The sequence below is a fragment of the Pelophylax lessonae genome (genome assembly GCF_965119305.1).
Source record: "Pelophylax lessonae genome assembly, chromosome: 4".
Classification (NCBI taxonomy): domain Eukaryota; kingdom Metazoa; phylum Chordata; class Amphibia; order Anura; family Ranidae; genus Pelophylax; species Pelophylax lessonae.
In genome coordinates, this window is record NC_138771.1 from 204,723,108 (window position 1) to 204,744,717 (window position 21,610).

The window sequence follows — 21,610 nt, forward strand, 5'->3', positions numbered from 1 at the left end:
GACAGCATGCAATTTCTTTCTTTTTATTTTATTAGCCAGAAAGGTTAACACTGGGCACATTATTTAAAACAGTTCTAGTTCACATCTGATCATTTGTAGTGAAGTAAAAGCTTAGCGTGTTTATTATCAGAAATCTATGTACAATACAAAGTCTACATTAAAACATCGGAACAGTTTTTTTTTCATAGCGGCTGAAGTAAAAACTCAGTCCACTGTTAAAACCCATTTGTGACAGACGGGTCTTTATTCCCTGATAGAGATGTAACTTCCTTCCAATTGTCAGACAGATTCCATCTTTTATAATGGTTGTGGAATTGTAAAGAAAGAAAACCTTTTCAGGGCCGCTGTTCCATTTTATTTAGCCTGTCAGTCACATGATTTTCCCAATTTAGACATCAAGTTGTGAAATTGCAGAACCTTCCAGAGCAAATGGCACAACAACAAATATATACTACACAATGAAACTGAATAAGATCTGTCGCTCTGAACACAGCAGTAAAGCCTAGAAGACGTATATTACTGCAAAATGGAGGCAACTGGATTTAAAAAAAAAAAAAAAAAATCCAGGTGTTACATCATCAATTGTTAAAAGCAATCTCAGATGAAAATGTTTTCTTTTTCCTGACATATACACCAAAATTTAATATATATTTTACTGTGACTGGAGAATCATTAACGAAGCAATTTTTGACAGTTCACGCTTTTTTTTTTTGCTTCAAGCCTAAGAATATAACCAGGGCAATACTGTTTCAAAGATGTATTATCAAAAATCTATAGTAGTGTCTAAGGCCCCAGGCACAAGAAGATTCAAATGCTCCGAGGATGTGTTTGAACTATACAACATGTAAAATGCCATGCTGAGTGGAACCTTTGAATTGGCAGTGAAGGCCAGAGAAAAGGCTTCCTTTTAGAAAACGAAAGGTTTGAACAGACGATAGCAGCATCATCTGCCATATATACAGGTATATACTTGCACAAGCCAGTTCTCTAACAAAAGAAAAGTTTGTTTTGAGAAATACATGTATGGCTTGTTCAAAAACTGAGCGCTGACATCTCAGCTTTCCCAAAACAACCAAAATCTGTCAAGGCAACATACTATGTATACACACTATATAACCAAAAGCATTGGGACGCCTGTCTTTACACGCACATGAACTTTAATGGCATCCCAGTCTTAGTCCACAGGGCTCAATATTGAGTTGGCTCACCCTTTGCAGCTATAACAGCTTCAACTCTTCTGGGAAGGCTGTCCACAAGGTTTAGGAGTGTGTCTACAGGAATATTTGACCATCCTTCCAGAAACGCATTGGTGAGGTCAGGCACTGATGTTCTGTCTTGTTGAGGTCAGGACTCTGAGCAGGGCAGTCAAGTTCCTCTACCTCAAACTTGCTCATCCATGTCTTTATGGACCTTGCTTTGTGCACTGGTCCAAATCATTTGGTGGACGGAGGATTGTGGGGTTGTTTTTCGGGGGTTGGGCTTGGCCCCCTTGTTTCAGTGAAGGGAACTCTTAAGGCGTCAGCATACCAAGACATTTTGGACAGTTGTATGCTCCCAGCTTTGTGGGAACAGTTTGGGGATGGCCCCTTCCTGTTCCAACATGACTGCGCACCAGTGCACAAAGCAAGGACCATAAAGACATGGATGAGCGAGTTTGGGGTGGAGGAACTTGACTGGCCTGCACAGAGCCCAAACCTCAACCCAATAGACCACCTTTGGGATGAATTAGACTGGAGACTGTGAGCCAGGCCTTTTCTCCAACATCAGTGCCTAACCTCACAAATGTGCTTCTGAAAGAATGGTCAAACATTCCTATAGACATTGATCTGTGAAGAGGAGCCTCTTTGACGCTGTGTGTGTGTGTGTATATATATATATATATATATATATATATAGTATATGGTTGGCAAGCAGTTAAATATAATATTTTTTGACAGTCAGCTTCAAACAACAGTTTATCAAGGCCAGCCTATACAAGTATAGGAAATGAAAGATGGAAAAGTTGCCTGCTGAACCCGGTCAGATTACAAGAATTGCTTTTCTGGAATAACTCAAATATTGTGCAGTGAAGTCTTGCCTCCATACAATGAAGCTGAAGTCACATGACCGTATGAACTATAATGGTCATTATTTGGGGAGCTGTACTATTTGATTATAAATCTTAAATCTATTTCATCTGTGCAAATATAGTAAGTTAAGTACAAATAATACTAATGTTTGTTAAATGGAAGTTCAGGCTAAAACTAAAATCTCTAAATCTAAAACTAACCTATCTAGCCCTGTAAAGAAGAAATTACTATACATATCTTTTCTGAAGCCACTCTGGTCCGGTCTCCTGCGGCAGAAGCTCTGTGCAGGAGATAGCCGACAACGGCTATGGAATGCCTGGGAAGTGATGTCACTCATAGAGATACTATAGGGCTTCCATTGTCGGCTGCTGCTGAGCTGTCAGTGGTGGCTTCTCTGTGTAGGAGTGTGTAGAAGAGGCAGCCGACAATGGAAGCTCCATAGTAAGTCTATTGGTGACATCACTGTCTAGTCATCTCCCAACCGTTGTCAGCGGTCTCCTGCACAGAGCTTCCTCTGCTGGAGACGACCGGTGCAGCTTCAGAAAAGGTATGTATAGCAATTTTTGTTTTACAGGGTTAGATAGGTTAGTCTTAGATTGTGGATGCAAATAGATTTTAGTTTTAGTGTGAACTTCCACTTTAACATAGAAAAGAAATAATAATTTTCTCGTTTGTCATTCCTATATAGAAAATGTACGTATTGAATGGATCCCTGTGCAATGTTCTGTTATCTTAATAGATAGATTACCCATGAAAAATGACATTAAAGACACTTGGGTTGATTTATTAAAGACAAAGACTGTTCACTTTTAAAGGGAAGTTGCACATTTCAAGGGAATAATCCAAAGAGCATGGTAAATGAGGTGAAGGTCTGCTGACTTTCATCATCCAATTATGTGCAAACAAAAATACTGTTTTTCAATTTTCCTTGAATGGGATTGGACACTCTTTGCAAAGTGAAACTGTACCTCATTCATGAAGCTCAAAATTCAACTGTAGAGTTAAACTTCCCTTGCTAAGTGTACAGCCTATTTGCCGTTAGAAAAACAACTCCTTGTTGAGGGGAAACAGTGTCTTCACATCTGTTTCAGACTTCAGACATTTAAAAAGGAACAAAACGCATCCCACCATAGTGTGTACTAACCTGGATCTGGTTCCTCTCTGATCTCTTCCCACTCTGCTGTCTACATGACTCACCCCAGGTTCACACTGAGGCCGTTTTAAAACTGAACTCACACGATTTCAAGCTGGCATTTCTGTCCAACTTCGGGGGGTGATTTCACAGACATCTGTGCAGGTTCCTGTATAGATGTTTATGGAAATCGCCCCCTGAAGTCGCCAAAAGTAGTACAGAAACTCCTTGTGGGAATAAGTGCATTTGGACGATGCAATTGCTGGCAATTGGCTCCGACATGTCAAATCGGACCAATGTAAACGTGGGCCTAAGCCTAGTAGATTAAGCTGACAATTCAGCCTCAAATGAGATTGCCTGAACCCCTCCAGCATACAGAAGATGACTCATACCCCCAGCTCTATGTTTCTCTGAGCTTGTGAAGAGGGAAGGTGTATCACTTTCCTGCAATCGACTATCAGATTACACTCAGATCTGTGCTATAGCTCTGCAGCGTGTGAGACATCAGATCCCCACCCTCTGCTTTCTGCTGCTGAACGATCCTTTGCTAAATGTGTGATTTGGAAGACTGTACAAGACAGATAGCTACGGATAAGTGGATACAACCTATGTATGTAAGCTGCTATAGCCACTTGTGATAATTACTGTCCCTTCCCGCTCCCCACCCCCTGCAGGGAGCAGATAATTGCTCAGCAGGAGGGATTTCCTTCTCAGCACTGTCTGGGTTGATTTGGGCATTGTGTGGATTCCTTTCCTGTCACCCCATGGCTGCAGGAAAAATTTTGCACCATGTATGGCCTGCCTAAAACTAACCACTTCACTGAGTGTATGTAAGGGTTTACAATCACTTTAAGTTATTTTATTGGTTTGGAATGGCACTGTAAACCAGCCTAAAGCCTCGTACACACGCAACGATTATCGGCCGACCGATCGTCCGACTTTTGTCCAAGTTGTGTTTTGTTGGTTGGAATGTGCCTAGACTGCACACGAATTTTCTCGCCCGACAAAATTCTACTTCAGAAGTGATGTCCTGTGTTGGTTTGCTTTCTTTGTGTTCTTTCTTCACTGAGCATGCCCAGACTTGCTCATTAGATTTTTCCCTGTCGAAATCTGTACTGACTGCACGAAAACCGGCCGTGTTTTGACGGGAGACAAAAATTTTATAGCCTGCACACCAGATTTTTTTCGGCCGAATAGTCGGAATCGGTTGTCGGAAGCACCATACTAACAAGCCGAAAATCCCTGCCGATTTTCGGCGCGTGTGTACGAGGCTTTAGACTCCAGGCTATGAGGATTCAGAATCTGTTCTGCCAAAATCTTTAGCCATAAAAGAAATGCTACATTGCCTCAAGATTTGTTTGTTGCCGTTAGAGGAAGGGGAAGAAGGACATTCTGACTAGCACACTGCAGGCTCCATATAACAAATAGAGTCAAGTTTAACAATTGAGTTCAGACAAGGGTTTCTAACTTCCACAATCCTTCACCTCTCCTTACTGCCCCACAGACATTAGATAATCACCTGACATAACCATAAAGCAACGTTGACATCATTAGCGTCTGAGAGCCATCCGCGGCATCCCCAGCAGGGTTGATGAGCTGTGTGGGAAGAGCGAACGTGTTGGTGAGCGGTGAGCGGACTTTCCTGGTACAAAAGCAGGTGCCTGCATAGGACTACACTGCAAACAGTGGGAGGCTGAGCATACATTGTCCAGACCTACCATGGCTGGGATCATCTAGCATCCTGTATCGAGTGGGGGTAAAGTATACTCGCTAATACAGTCTTGATTGATATGCCTGTACACCCCAAAAGCTGAAACTAGTTTTTGGATATATGCTCAAGCCAAGCATTATCCACATTGTATGATCCCTAACCAACCCAGGACCTCTGGTAATAGCAATGTTACTTCATTACAGGAAACGGATGATCCATTTGGACAACTGAGATCCAGCACTGGGGGATCTTGATTATAGGATTGTCCTATGATCAGCTGTCACTACTATAAACACCTTCTACATAGTATTCAGGAACTTCCCCTTGCTCATGATATCAGTCTTGTTATTCCCCCTCAGGCACAATGGGACTGCAAGAATTATTGGTGGAATCCACAGCTTGCAGAGACCATCACAACCCTATCAAGAACATAATAGGATAACTCCTTTTTTATAGGGACACATCTAGCATTACTAGTGGTATCATCTATCCCTCCCCCCGAGCTCGAGCTCCCAAGGAGTTCACACACAGGGGAACTACCTTTGGTAGTCCCCATTGGTAATCTTCATACGGTGATTAGCCCTGGTAGTATCCTGTGTGTCAGAATACTTGTTGTCTTTGTTTTTTGTTCTATGTTAGCATGCTAGACAAGTAGACATACATTGTGGAAGTGGCTTTGTGCAGTTTCCTGTCAGGAGGGAACCGTAACCCTTGGAAAACACTTTTAACCATTTAAGGACCGAGCCTATTTTTGACATTTGTTGTTTACAAGTTAAAATCAGTGTTTTTTGCTAGAAAATTATTTAGAACCTCGGAGGTCGCCCCGGGAAGTAGCGTCGCTTGTATGTGAACGGGGCCTTACAATGTCCCTTCAAAAAAGTTTTTCCTATTACAAGGAATGTAAACATCCCTTGTAATAAAAATTGGCATGACAGGTCCTCTTTAATGAGAAATCTGGGGTCAAAAATACCTCAGATCTTACATTTACACTTAAAAGCAAAAAAAAAAATAAATGTAATTTTACTTTTACTAAAAAAAAAAAAAATTAAGGCTGTTGGGCGGAAGTGACGTTTGACGCCGCTCCGGTCCTCCAAGGGCGTAGAGTCAAGTGGGGGCACAGGGTCTCTGGTAAGTAGGAAAAATTACCGGAAAGCGGTGCGAGGGGGGGGGCACCTCTCCTGCTGCCCATAAAAGTGATCCCATGGCGAATCTGCCACCAGGACCACTTTTATCAGATTCTGGATCGCTAGCTATGTTAATAAATACCGGGGTATGGCAGCTGGCTGCTGCCATAACCCCTGGTATTTATTGTCAAAGTACCGACATAAATACACAGTGGGCGGTCCTAGAAGTAGTTAATTGGAATTAAATTTTTGATGCTAATAAAATTATTTAAATTCTGTACCCAACATGCCTTATTTTTTTTGCCACAGAAATAGCCTCTTTTCCTCCATGTCTCAATACAAGGACCGTGTTTTCTCGATGACAGCAAATTAAGCAAATGTCCTCTCATGTGGGCACTTTTATCTTGGAGGAAAGATATGAAGGAATGCTTTACTGTTTTAAGGATTAGAAATATTTTAATGTTGTTTATTACTTGCCTAACCTGCTTCAGAAATAAAACATTTAATGTAGTATTTGTATATTACACACTATATTGGGACTCCTGCCTTTACACACACATAAACTTTAATGGCATCCCAGTTTTAGTCCATAGGGTCCAATATTGAGTTGGCTCACCCTTTGCAGCTATAACAGCTTCAACTTCTGGGAAGGCTGTCCACAAGGTTTAGGATGTCCACAAGGTTTAGGAGTGTGTCTATGGGAATGTTTGACCATTCTTCCAGAAGCACATTTGTGAGGTCAGGCACTGATGTTGGAGAGAAGGCCTAGCTCAAAGTCCCCCCCTCATCCCAAAGGTGTTCTATTGGGTTGAGGTCAGGACTCTGTGCAGGCCAGTCAAGTTCCTCCACCCTCCAGTCGCTCATCCATGTCTTTATGGACCTTGTTTTGTGCACTTGGATGCCATTAACATTCATGTGAGTGTACAGGCAAGCATCCCACTTTTGGTAATATAGTGTATTTTATATATATATATATATATATATATATATATATATATAAAAAAGTGAAGTTGCACTGTGCATATTCATTCAATCACACAGATTTACCATGTGCAATAATAACATTGACCAATATAGAAAACATCAAAACAAAAGGAAACTTGTAATATTATAAAAGTCCCGAAATTAAGTTTATTCACACCTATAATTCAACAAAAGTGCAAAAATAGATATGAATAATTTAAAATAGTGTCCAACACAATATTCAAAATAAATCCTCTCCGTGACATTAAATTCTTCCACCACCAAGTGTGATATCCTCCACCAAAACAAGATTGCCTGCTTATCAGAAGGACGGACCTCACAGGTCAGCAGCACTTATGGCTTAAACCCAGCCAGGGCCTTGTGTCTCCAGGGGGGTTAACAGACTGGTTGAATCTCCTTTGCAAATATCCAGCAAGTAGTCCAACTTCAAAACCTCTCAGAAGGTACCAATATAAATAGATTATTGGAAGCGTTTACTATGCGGTCTGCCTGGTGCTGCTCAGCCTTTGGTTGAAATCCTTAGCTTAGGGAGGGCTACCCAGTGAATCTCTAAAGATGGCACTTGTCGTAGGTAAGCATGTTAAGTGCTTAAACTGCTGAGGTAAACAAAAAATGGGGCGCAGTGTCAGGTGACCACACAGAGGGGTCACCTGACACTGCGTGCCATTTTAAATTATTAACATTTTTTTACCGAATATAATGTAGACCTAGTATTCATCCAATTTGAGTTCCAAAACTGCTGTATTTGAAAAAAAAAATGTTCATTTAAAAAAACTTCACATTTAGTTATAAGATATGCCCCATTTAACTATCCAGGGTAAAAGATTACGTTTTCTTGCATCTCTGTTTTATACATTAGTGTTTAAACATAGACTCACTAAAAATGGCTCTGTTTTTTTCAAACACTGGTACTCTTTTCTTCTTTTTACGATGCCATTAAATTGATGTAAATATAATGGACATAACTAATGTTACAAATGGCCATTAGGGCTATTACTGCTTAAAATGACTGACTAAATATTTGTATTAACATATGATGACTTTAAAGCCCCTTTTGTCACCAGGCATTTGTTTACACTCCTCATGCTGAACTTTCTTATCACTTGCCTAAAGTGTAACTGCACTTTTAGTACAGTAATTTCTCTTTTTAAGGCTCCAACCTCCCCACCCCCCCCCCCCCCCCTTTCTAGTCCTATACTCACCTGTCCTCAATCCAGCTGAATCTCGGCTGCCTGTAACAAATGAGCCTTCTAATGGAAGACCTGATCTTTCTGGCCACAGTATCAATACTATATTCCTTTCATGTTTTTCTCCTTAATAAGGCAGTAAGACAAAAAGGAAAATATGTTTTCAACCAGATGTACATTACTTGGAATTTTGTGACATAGAAGAGATGCTCACTTCAAAAACCTTTTCAACAGTACCATTTGAACCTTAGCAACCATTTAAATTTGTATGGGTTAGCAAAGAACATTGACGTATTTTCCATCATAAGTATATACTGTATAGCTGCTCAATACAACCAGAGATCTAACAGAAACTGATAGAAGGAAATAGCTAAAAGCGAAAATGTTAGGGCTATCTCCATTCTGTCTGCTCCGATTACATCCACAGTATCTCAATCTGAACAAAGCAAAAAATATCCCTCAGAATCACTTACACCCAAATACATGGCAGCTATCTAAGTTAATAGTTGGTTGCTTAAATCATCTGGTTCCTGATAAAGATGTCAGCCATAAGTCAAGGACCAAGGTTTACAAGGTGTATCTATAGTTAACATCAGAGATAAGGTAATGTGAAAATGCTACAAATTTTCAGAAACACAGAATTATTATTGCACATACTGCATCTAGTTCCTGTTATATTAAAAACCGCTAGACAGGTGAAAACTATTTAATGCTTAAACAATCAGAGTAAAATATATTTTCAGACATACAAAGCAACTTTGGCAATAAAATATATTACCTCTACCTTTCCTTGTAATTTAAAATGTGTCTATTACTGCAAATATTGGACTGTAACTGCAAGTAGGAAAGGCATCTGCTCCACATACTGTACCTGTTAGTAAGCCTGATTAATTAAACCCCAAAAAAAGAAAATGAGGACAAAATAAATTGTCGTCAATATCAGCAGCATTTATCACAAATATAAATATAGTGTGATTTTTTTTTTTCAATCTAAGTTTATTAAAAAGCATTTTTACATATGTACAAAATTACATATATAGATGGTATTATTATACCACCAATCACAATACAATACAAGAAAAAAAATAGTGTGCAGTCGACAATAATTATGGACGTCACTTTGGAGTAAAAAAAAAGAAAATAAATAGGATCTATGCTATGTATACCTATATTGCAAAGCAAACAGACACATTTACTTGTATATAGATCTTCTAAAGGGGTGCTAAGCATCAATGAGTATTAAAGCACAGTGGACCATTATCCTTCAATACTATTAATAATTATGGACTATAATATTCTGGTCCTTAACATTCAACAATGACTCCAAAAAAAAGTTAGAAAAGAAAAAAAGGAGAAAAAAAAGTGAGGGGGGGGCAGAAGGGGAGGAGGGAAGTAAAAGGGAGGGGATTTATTAAAAATTAAAGTTGGAGCAGCCCGAAGTAGGCATCCATAAATAAGCTTCACTTAGTTATATTTGGGACCTACTATAATTCCATATGACTCCCTAAATGTCCTCCAAGGGGCATATATCTGACAGCATTGTTCATGTGTATCCAATTAATATGCCATGAGAGACTCCATCCTTTCAATACAATCCATGTCTGTGAGCCACTCATTCACAGAGGGGGATTGTGTTGACCGCCAATGTTGTGGTATAAATGTTCTCGCTGCTGTCAGCCAGTGTCTAAGAACATCTTTATAGATGTTTTTGATAGGGTCTGGTAGAATAGAAAGCAAAGTAGTTTGTAGCATGTTGGAAACAGTCCCATAATCCAGTCCCAGAAATCCATTGGGGCATTCCAACAAAATATGCAGGAGCGAGCCCTTAGCAGAATGGCAACGCCAACATATATCAGATGCACCTGGGTATATACAGTGCAGCAATGTTGGACACCGATACCAGCAGGAGAGAAGCTTATAGTTTGTCTCTTGGACTTTAATCGCCAAGGACAAACAATGTGTAAGAGTAAACGACTTTTCCCACTCTTCTGCTTTAATGTGGACATTGAGATCACATCCCCAGTTGTTGTTGTGAATTTCTGAAGATCAGGATGGTATTTTGCAAGAAGAATCTAATACAGTATACCGCTGATAGAACATGATTTGGTTTAAGATCTTGCACGAGAAGGGGCTCAAAGGAGCCTGGGTCTCTATTGAGAGATCTATTAAAGGAGATAGAAGACAAAAACAATGACAGTTCCCGATACTCAATCCATTGCATAAATGTAGGCTGTTGTGTGACGATTAAGTTTGGTTGGGATGAAGTGTTCCTTGACAGAAAATTTGGCTCACTCTTCAGTGAGACTCCTTATTTCATTGTTAAAAAACGTGCCCGGGCCAACGCAGGTGGAAATTGCGGATTGCCAAAAAAGGGTGTCATTGGTCCTATTTGTTAGGAAAGCCCTAACTGAGAAACTATTTTATCCCAGATATTCAATAGGTGAGATGTGAGAAAAGATATAAAGGAGGATGTTACCCAGATAGAACAGTTGAGAGGCGGATCTATCCAAGGAAGTGCCTGGAGATCATATTGATTCATCGACTGTTCTCTAGAGACCCATTGTTAGGAAAGCCCTAACTGAGAAACTATTTTATCCCAGATACTCAATAGGTGAGATGTGAGAAAAGATATAAAGGAGGATGTTACCCAGATAGAACAATGGAGAGGCGGAACTATCCAAGGAAGAGCCTGGAGATCATATTGATTCATCGATTGTTCTCTAGAGACCCATTGTTTAGAATGAGAATGATGGAACCAGTTTATCAACCTGGTCATTACTATTGCAACATGCTAGAAGTATAAGTCTGGTGCACACTTCCCCTTGCTTTAGGCAGGGATAGAGTTATTCTGTGTAGTCTAGGTCTACTACGTTCCCAAATAAACCTTGTAAAAGCAGATTGTAGTGTGTTAAGAAAAAAAGCATCTGGGAACTGCAATAGGAATAGTTTGAAAAAGATACAATAAGCGGGGTATTGTGTCCATTTTCAATGTTATTCCTCCCAAACCACGAGTATAAGTTATGGTCATATTTTTGGAGATCTTGTAATGTACGTTGCATAAGAGGAAGGTAATTAATTGAATATAAATAAGCTGGATCAGGAGGAATTGCAATGCGCAGGTATTTAGGTGCAGAGGAACAAAATTTTAACTGAAAATTATTTCTAAGAGAAACAAATTGGTATGGTAAAAGTGACACATTAAAAACTTCCGGAAAAAAAAGGGGAAATGTGGGTTGAAATACAACCAGACATAACCTTGAGGGGGGAAAAGGACTTTCAAAGGCACATAATGAGATGCATGACTCCAAATCCAAAAGAAAAATACAATCTTTATTGATTACATAATAAAATTAGGTAGAGAGTAGCCAAAAGAGAGACCACTCCTACATAGACAAAAAACTATACAGGACACCAAAGAAAAAAAGAAAAAACACATTTAAAAACAAAGCCAACAGCATATAGTAGTATGTTCAAAAGTAGTGCATCTCATAAATGATAAATCATTACTACTTGACTGATGCAAGGAGTACTCGATTAACAGATCTACGCGTTTCGCGATGTGCTTCCTCAGGACCTTTATTAATCAGAGTGGTTCTTCTCTATAATATGCGTGGCAAATAAAGCCTCCCGGGCGGACACAGGGGATCAATAGGAGGGAAGGCAGCTAGAGCCAGCGTAAGAATTTGAATATATCCTGTTTTACAAATATATTATGAACTTGTCTTGTGTGGCACCATAAGGCATTAAGGTTGAACTTAGGTGTAGATCCAATGACCAGCTGATTTTGATAGATTTACTTTGAAGTTACTCAGAGCTCCAAATCGCTGAAATTTAAGTAGAATAGAAGGCATAGAAACATGGGGGTTTGTGACATATAGTAACAGATCATCAGCAAATAAGGCAAGTTTCACTTCCTGTTGGTGCACTTGAATGCCCGTGATAGAAGGATTTTGTCTGAGGGCCATTGCTAGGTGCTCCATTACTAGGACATATAATATGGGGGATAATGGGCATCCCTGGCGTGTGCCATTTTGGATAGAAAAGCTTGGGGTCAGCAATCCATTGATCATTACTCTGGCACTAGGTTTAGAGTATAGTGCTAGGATCTTGCGCAGCAGAATTGGGCCCAGCCCTATTTGCGTCAAAGAGCACTCAAGGAAAGGCCACCCAACACTGCATCAACAGAGAAGGCATGCTGGTATTTTAGCTGTTTGGGCATGACCCATAAGTAGGAAGTATTTTATCGTATTGTCACGCGCTTCTCATTCTTGAATAAATCCGACCTGGTCAATATGTACCAAGGTCAGAAGAAAAGTTTGGAGACATGACACAATCATCTTGCAATAGATGCAATCTATTTTTACATCTACACCAATTAGGAATATTGGGTGATAGCTGGAACAGAGTGTTAAGTCCTTGTCCGGTTTTGAAATCAAAGTAATATAGGCTTCCAGTCGGAAATTAATAAGTGGTAGAGATGGAATTAAAAACTTGAAGCATAAATGGAGATAAATATTCTTTATTTGTTTTGTAAAATTTCAAAGTGAATCCATCTGGGCTAGGACTCTTACCCGATGGGGTGCTGGTAATTACGTCCAATAGTTCCTCATTTAAAAAAGGGAAGTCCAAGGACCCCCTATTATCATCATCAAGTGTTGGAATTGCAGTTTCCTGCATGTAATCTTCAATGCGGCAAGTGATAGACCCCAGATCCTCGAGGATGGTGATGGTACACGGTTACACAGAGCTGAAAAGTAGTCCCTAAAAGCTTGTTGAAGGCATTGCAGATCTGAAGTAATTTCGCCCAATGGCTTTCTAATACTGGGTATAAAAGTCTGAGAGGAATGAGGATGCAGTGAGGACCATAATAAGATTTTTATGTTTAACGGTAAATCAATTTTTTGGAATTCATTGGGGGACACAGAAATTCAGAAATTGTGGGGATATACTGCAACCTACAGGGGGATTGGATACTCCCAGCATGCTTCAATTTTGGAAGAACAGTTAGTAATATTTAACCCAATTAGTGCAGGGCTATAGAACACCTCCCTAACTAAATAAAATAATATACTGTACATCCACCTGACTGAGATGTAAACAGCGGTTATGGCTGGAATGTGTAGTCCTGCCCTAGACACGTTTATTTCTACCCCCCTTTCCAGGGGCAAGATTTCTGGTTCTGATCCCCCCCTTGTTGTATCATGGCTACAGGATTGTTTTTGGATATATTTCAAGATGTGCAAAGAGAGATCACACAAACACTTGCAAGTAAAAGCAAACAGCATATAACATTTAACGTCATGACAGATAGCAGTAACAAAATGTAATATTGTTGGGGTAAAAAGCAGTTAAAACAGCTTGAATGTCACCTTATCAGTGAACATGTTAACCCAGTTAAAAGTATTTTTTTGCACTCTTTGCTATATTTATTACATAGTTAGGCAGGTTGAAAATACCCAAATCGATCAGGTTCAGCCACAAGAAAAAAAAAAAACCTGCATTCTCAGATCTTTAAGGCTGCAGGCAATAAAAAGAAAGGTTAAAAAAAACCCCCTTAAAAATGATAATCTGCAGTCTGCTACAAAAGTGAAAAAATTCTACCCGACCCCATAGGGCAGCCAGATACTCGATGATTCAAAAATTACCAGTGATATTTCTTATAGTATTAGCTAATTATATATTATACATTTAGACTCACATTTAACTTTTTTTTAAACAAGAGAGTTGGCTAGACTAACAGTAACTTCTGTTCAACATTTTCAAAGCCCTTAGCTTGGAAAAGATATAAAACATTTTATTGAATAAAATACTGCCAACTCATTTTTGGGGGGGGGGGGGGGGGGGACCACCCCTTCTTCAGAGTTAACAATTGGAAAAAACTATTTTGGTAAATTATAATAATCAATATTTTATATATCCTTTGTCATTTCCATATTTAGAGCTAACCATGAGTGAAAGAAAAGTTTTTGTGTTATCATTCATATTCTCTGAAAAATGGCCAAGAAATCATAAATTCTGTTAGGGTATGTAAACTTATGAGCACAAGTGTACATGGATACCAATTGTGCACACCCGGGAAATGGCAAAAACATCAGTATCCCAAACTGTCTAAAGGTGATGCTTTATCACCTCTCACGACTGGATGCTTTCATCCCCAGGGCATTTCAGTCACACTTTGAATGACAATTACCAAGTCAAGCCAAGCAGCTTGTCCCCATGTTGATAGGGACAAGGGCCTCTTTGCCACCTTTCTTTTACACTACACTTAATTTGGTGAATGAGTAGGGGTACCATGGAGGGGGGCCGTATCTGGGGGCCCCCTTGTTAAAGGGGGCTTTGAGATTCCGATAATCCCCCCCACCCGCAGACTCCCACAACCACTGGCCAGGGTTGTGGGGAAGAAGCCCTTATCCCCATCAAAGAGTTCCTCAGGTTGAGGGCATGTGGCCTGGTATGGTTCAGGAGGGGGTGCTCGTTTGCCCACTTTTTCCTGAGCTGCTGGGCTGCATGCTTGGATAAGGGTCTGGAATTGACTTTGAGGGGACACCACGCCATATTTCTTTTACATTTTGGTGTGGGGGTTACCCTCAAAATTCATACTAGACCCGAAGAGCCTGGTATGGATTGGGGCCGACCCAATGCTGTTTTTTTTGGCATTTTTCGATGTCAGCCCAAAATCCAAAGACGGTTCACGCCAGAACTCTCGAACATCGAGAAAGTTTGGAGCTGAATAGCGAACCTCATTAAAGTCTATGGGACTTAAACTGGAAAAATCAAAAGTGCCCATCTTGAGGGCTTAGATGCAAGGTATTGGGCAAACAAAGGGAATGGGGGTCTGGGTACTGCCCTGGGGGACATGTATCAATGAAAAAAAAGTTTGTAAAAAACAATTTTAAAATGAGCAGTGATTTACTGATGCTTAAAGTGAAATAAAAAAAATGAAAAATTCCTTTAAATATAGTGCCTGGGGGTCCCCTTAGTCTGCCTGTAAAGTGGCGCATCTGTACTGTGTAGAGAACCTGCTGGAGCAAAAAATTACATTTATAAAGGCAAAAAAAATGACATTTTCTCTGCTAGCATTCTTTATTTTATGAACAATGGCTTGGGGAGCCAGTCTGTATGATGAGGCCACAATTTAGTGCATTCGGAACAAGAGTAGAGATTTTTTTGGTTAACATATTCCTGCCCGCGCTATAGCCGAAAGACAGCGACAGCGCGGGCCTAAATTTCTGGGAGGGTGTCCATGATGTACATCCTCCCATGCAAAAGCGCCCCCTTGCTCTGTGATCAGCAAGTCCACAAGACTCAAGTGATCATAGATCGGAGTAAGGAGCCGATCCTGGCCCCTTACCAGGTGGTCAGCAAATGACAGCTGATTACGTGATGTAAATAGAGCCGGTAATTGGCTTCGGTTATGGGGACACCGGTCCCAAACAGAGAGAGCCACTGCCACCTTATCTGTGTCCACCAGTGCCACCTACCAGTGAAAATCAATGCCCACCAGTGCCACCTATCAATGGCCTTCAGTGCAACCTATTAGTGCCCATCAGTGCCTCATCAACAGTGCTGCCTATCCGTGTCACCTAACAATCCCACTAGTTTGGCCTTATCAGTGCTGCCTATCAGTGTCACCTACCATCACTGCAGCCTATCAGTGCCGCCTCATCAGCGCACATCAATGAAGGAGAAAAACTACCTGTTTGCCAAATTTTTTAACAAACTATGAAAACAGATTTTTTTTTCAAAATTTTCAGTCTTTTTTTGTTTAGTTTGTTTAGCAAGAAAAAAAAAACCCAGTAGTGATTAAATACCACCAAAAGAAAAGTTATATTTGTGTGAGAAAAATTATAAAAATGTAATTTGGGTACAGTGTTGCTTGGCCGCACAATTGTCATTCAAAGTGCGACAGCACTGAAAGCTGAAAATTGGCCTGGGCAGGAAGGGGGTTTAGGTGCCCAGTAGGGAAGTGGTTAAATTCTGGTTTCTGTTTCACAGACTTTGGATAGAAGTAACAGGTGTGTAAAAATTGTGCTTTGGGTGTTGGTGGTGCCTTCACACCGTAACCCTATAGATGTACTGCATGGTAAAGGAGCAAGTGGCTAACGCAGTGTTCAAAAATAGGGATGATCGAACTTTTGAAAAGTTCTGTTCGACCAGAACACCCTAACCTCCCAAAAGTTCGGCCCGGATTTCAGAACCCCATTGAAATCAATGGGACCCGAACTTCGGTAATCAAAAAACACCATTTTGAAGCCCTAAAACCCAATAAATGCCCCTAAAAAGTGCCTAGGGTTCTGGGTCATACCCCAGGGACTATTAATCACACAAAAAAAGTTCTTAAAAATTTTCATTTTTGATAGAGAGCCAATTATTGAAAAAATTAAAAAAAAATAAAAAATCTTTGGATTTAGTATCTGGGGGGTCTAAAAAGTGTACCCGTGAAGTTTCAGCTCTGTAGCATGTCCAGAACCATAAAAAAAAGATTGTTTGTATTTTGTCACTTATAGAACAGGTTAGTGGCTTCTCTCTTTTCACACCTTGCCGGTTTAGTAGCAAGCGTTTTTTTGGGCATTTTTTGGGGTCTTTTAAGGCAGGCAAAACATCTGAACTTGTGTATACGGGTATATATACACACATACTTATATGTATATATATACACCTAGACATATATAGGTGTGATAGTAGCAGAAATATATGCTTGCGCTAATGAAATCATTTACACTGATATAGTTACGCTCCTATCACACCTATATATGTCTAAGTGTAAAATACATATAAGTATGTGTGTATATATACCACTATACACAAGTTCAGATGTTTTGCCTGCCTCCAAAGAACCCAAAAAAATGCCCAAAAAAACGCTAGCGCCCAAAAAAAAAACGCCCAGGTGTGTTGTTGCAGGCATTTTTTTGGGGTTTTTGGAGGCAGGCAAAACATCTGAACTTGTGTATAGTGGTATATATACACACATACTTATATGTATTTTACACTTAGACATATATAGGTGTGATAGGAGCGTAACTATATTGGTGTTAACTATTTCATTAGCGCAAGCATATATTTCTGCTACTATCACACCTATATATGTCTAGGTGTATATATACATATAAGTATGTGTGTATATATACCCGTATACACAAGTTCAGATGTTTTGCCTGGCTCCAAAGAACCCCAAAAAATGCCCAAAAAAACGCTAGCGCCCAGGTGTGTTGTTGCAGGCATTTTTTGGGGGTTTTTGGAGGCAGGCAAAACATCTGAACTTGTGCATAGTGGTATATATACCCACTATATATACCCAAAAAAATGCCTTCAACAACACACCTGGTCGTTTTTTTTTTGGGCATTTTTTGGGGTTCTTTGGAGGCAGGCAAAACATCTGAACTTGTGTATACGGGTATATATACACACATACTTGTATGTATTTTACACTTAGACATATATAGGTGTGATAGGAGCGTAACTATATTGGTGTTAATTATTTCATTAGCGCAAGTAGTGTTTTCTGCTCCTTTCACACCTATATATGTGCAGGTGTATATATACATACATGGGTGTGTATATATACCCCCTATACACATGTTCAGATGTCATGCCTGACTCCAAACATGTGCTCAAAAAATCCCTATAGACGCCTGCAGCCAAAAAGCAAGCCGACAGGGGTGAAGCCATATTACTGCAGCGAAAGTAACTTCAGAGAAACTAGCTTTTCTCTAAAGCAGTCACCCTGATATGGAAGGGTTTGGTCACCCTGCCATAGCAGTCACTGTCAGTTCACCCTACACTACACTACGGTCACCCTGGCACTTAACACTTTCCCTACAGAAACTAAATTATTAAAGCTAACTAAAGTGTAAAAGAGCACCCTAACTACACTAGATATCCCTTTCCTCACACTAATAAATGCTAAATGACACTTTGTAGTAGAAGTGCTTCCACTCTCTTCCATGTCCCTGTATAACAATGCTAGGAATTTGGCGGGGGCTATCTTATATACTGGGGGGCGTATTCACTAATGATTGGCCTATGGACCCCCTAGTCACTCCAATCACATTCCTAGCATTCTCCTGCCCCCTCAATTGGCTTTTGCTAATGGTTCTGGTCCAATCATGGGCTTTTAAAGCCCATTTCCTGTCCCATTGCATTTTGGTCAGTTCTGGTTGCCGAATTCCGAACTTTTTGGGCAAAAAGTTCTAAATTCGGCCGAACCTCGAACAGCCAATGTTCGGGTCGAACCGAACCGTTCGATCATCCCTATTCAAAAATCTCAGCTGACTCCTCTATGCATGATGCTGGGGCTATGGCAGGAATATCTTTGGAAAAGGAGGCATAATAAGCCAATCTGGCAGCTGCTTTAACTTGAGTACTCACTACAACGACACACTACAATATACTGCAGTATAACTGCACTGACACACTTCCTAACATAACTCGCATAATTCCTGCTAAATCTAAAAAAAAAAAAACTATGTTAAATAAAAAGGAAGTTGAGATGAGAGAAATATACAGGCTGGGCAGTTGGAGCTCAGTGATCAGAGGACACAGAGAGAGAGAAACAAAGTTACAATTTACAAATAAACTCCTGAGCAGAGATAAGTGCTGGGAGGGGGATTAGTGAGGGACAACTGTCTCTTTCTCAACATATAAAAGCTGATAGCAGGGAGAGGGACAGATCAGATTCAGGTGCTGGAGGAAGATTTCTGTATTTGTTGTCCATCACTAATCCCCCTCTCTGTGTGGGCCCCCCTGTGTGCCTAGGGCCCCCTACAACAGGGTTGGTGGTCCCCCCCTATCAGCGGCCCTGGCAGTAAATGTGCACTAATGCAGTTCAATATACTGCAGTAAATGTGCACTAATGCAGTTCACTATACTGCAGTAAACCTGCCTTGAAATGCTAAAAATTGACACTACAGTAAAAATAAATGGTCGCACTACACTCACACTGCACTATATTCACACTAAACTGACACTAAAGTAAAAATGAATGGACGCACTACACCATCACTATATTCTCCCTACACTTACACTCTACACACACACAATAGAATCAACTTCCGTGCCGGCCTTTACCTTGCTACACTGTTGTGAAGACGCGGGATGCCGCGGTCGGACCTTGTAATGTTCCGGTACCTTTGGTACCCTAAATTACACTTTCCACAAGTGTATGCGCCCCACCATTTACTTTTGGAAAGGTGCGCATACACCTTTAAGACTGGAGCTGTCATCACCCAGCGCCGGACTAGATGGCTATTTAAAGCGCCGGTTCTCACTCACATGTGTTCGTTCAAACACCCTTACCTGGATGCTAACCTTGCTTGAAGCTTCCATGCTTGCAAGCTTACTTCGCTGACGGAACCTCGCTGCGCTGATCCCTGTATCCCGCTACTGGATCATCCGCCTCTCTTGAACCACCCTTCGGCTGTATCGCTAATAGTGCTAAGTACCCCGCAGGGGAATTCTCTATAAACTTATACTAAGCTTACACTATCTAGCTCTGCATAGTAAAGACTGTTTATCACATCTGCATAACTAGATTGCTAGCTCTTGAGACTACTGCTACTTTTCTGCACTGGGTTGATCTCTTTTGTATGTCCACCTGCTATTCTATCATCTGCTATCATACAACATTGCTAAACCTTCCTGCATCCATCTGCTACTGTCTCACCTTCAAGTGTCTATCACCTACCACCTCCACTCAACCTATCCCTCAACCTTCGTCATTGTATTACCACATACATAAAGTCAATCTAGGAACCAGCTTGCTAATTGTGTGTATTTACTGGCTGAAATAAGACCTTCCACACATGATGAGTCATTGAGGTTGGGAATGGTATCTCAGCATATCTCTTACATGACTACTGACGTGGAACTATTTCTGCAGCTGAAAATCCACACCATATAAGAAACGCAGGAGCGTTACAGACCTTCAGCCTTACTTGTTGATGTGCCTGTCTATGTCTGATAATTTGTAAGTAGCCTTTTAATAAACTTGCTTGAAGTATTTTACGGGATTACGATATGGTCTTTTGTCATATATTTTCTACATATACCTGTATCCATCTGGCTATTTGGACCTACTGTGGAGACTGGACCTTCTGGGTGCTTCTTTCTTGGCGATATTGGAGTCTACCTGTTTTACCCAAATGCTTGTGAGGCCATTTCATTAATTTGATTGGCCATACTGTTCTGGTAAGCTGCCTCCCATAAATATTGCACTGTGGTGTCCCCTACTAACACTTCCCTGTGGTGGTCACAAGAAGAGTTTTTTTGCCAATTATTTTTGTCTTTTTGGATTGAGTCTTCAACTTCACCTATTGGAACTTTTTATGCACATTTTGGTCTTTTCCGAGGACTTTCTATCATTTATCATATATGTTTATTAATTACATGATATAATTTATTTATTCACATGTGTTTTATGTATTAGCACTACACTATTTTTTCACTTACACAATAGCACACTAACTTGCTAGTAGCAATAAACAGAGCCCTGTTCCATCTATCTCCACTGCAATATCATACTGTGAATGGCTGCTCTGGGAAGGATCCTTTTATATTGGGAGGTGGGTCTATGAGCAATGAGCCATAATTGGGCACAGTCATCATTACTTTCTCCATGGCTCTGACAGAGTTCTGTGCTCTGATTGGGCAAACCTTCATTGCATTGTGCGGTGGGCAATGCATTGTGGGGCACTCAGCTGGCCGAACCCCCTGACAATTCGGGTGTTCGCTGAACGAGCGAACAGCCAAAGTAAGGGCCCGAATTCATGCTCGGGCCAAACCGTTCGTCCAACACTATTAGGCGTTTCAGGGGCATAAATTGTATATCTAATTTTCCTAAATACCAATAACATTGTTGGAGACCCTGGAGAACCAGGACATTGGAAACACTCAAACTGACCACATTTTGGAAAGAAAAGATATGTTCTAATGCTGAGTCTTTTGAAGGCTTCATTTTTTTGGGAAGTTTTTAGAAAATATAGCTTGAGCATACTTAAAACTTTAACCAAAAAAAACACATTCTACTACTCCTCCAGAGTATGGTAATACCATGTGTAAGACTTTTTCAGTGTCTGAACTAATTATATACTGAACATTGTGTCTTGTGTATCACACAAATCAACCAATTGTGTCAAAATCATGTACTGTAATGGTTGTTTCTGTACAAGTGGTCAGGGATTATAGCTTAATATAGCATCACCTACAGCAGTCCCAGTTCCTATAGGCCAAGCCAGCCTATTAGTGCATGACTGACCCAAGGAATGCATGTTCCCTGTCAAAGTACAGGAGGCTAAAGAAAGGAAAAACAAGAGATCCTCTGGTTCCAGGAGTGTAGTTGTCTGCAGGGGATGGCTGGGACTGGTGTTTTTCGCAGGCCCATAGTCATTCAGATGTGCAGATGAGTC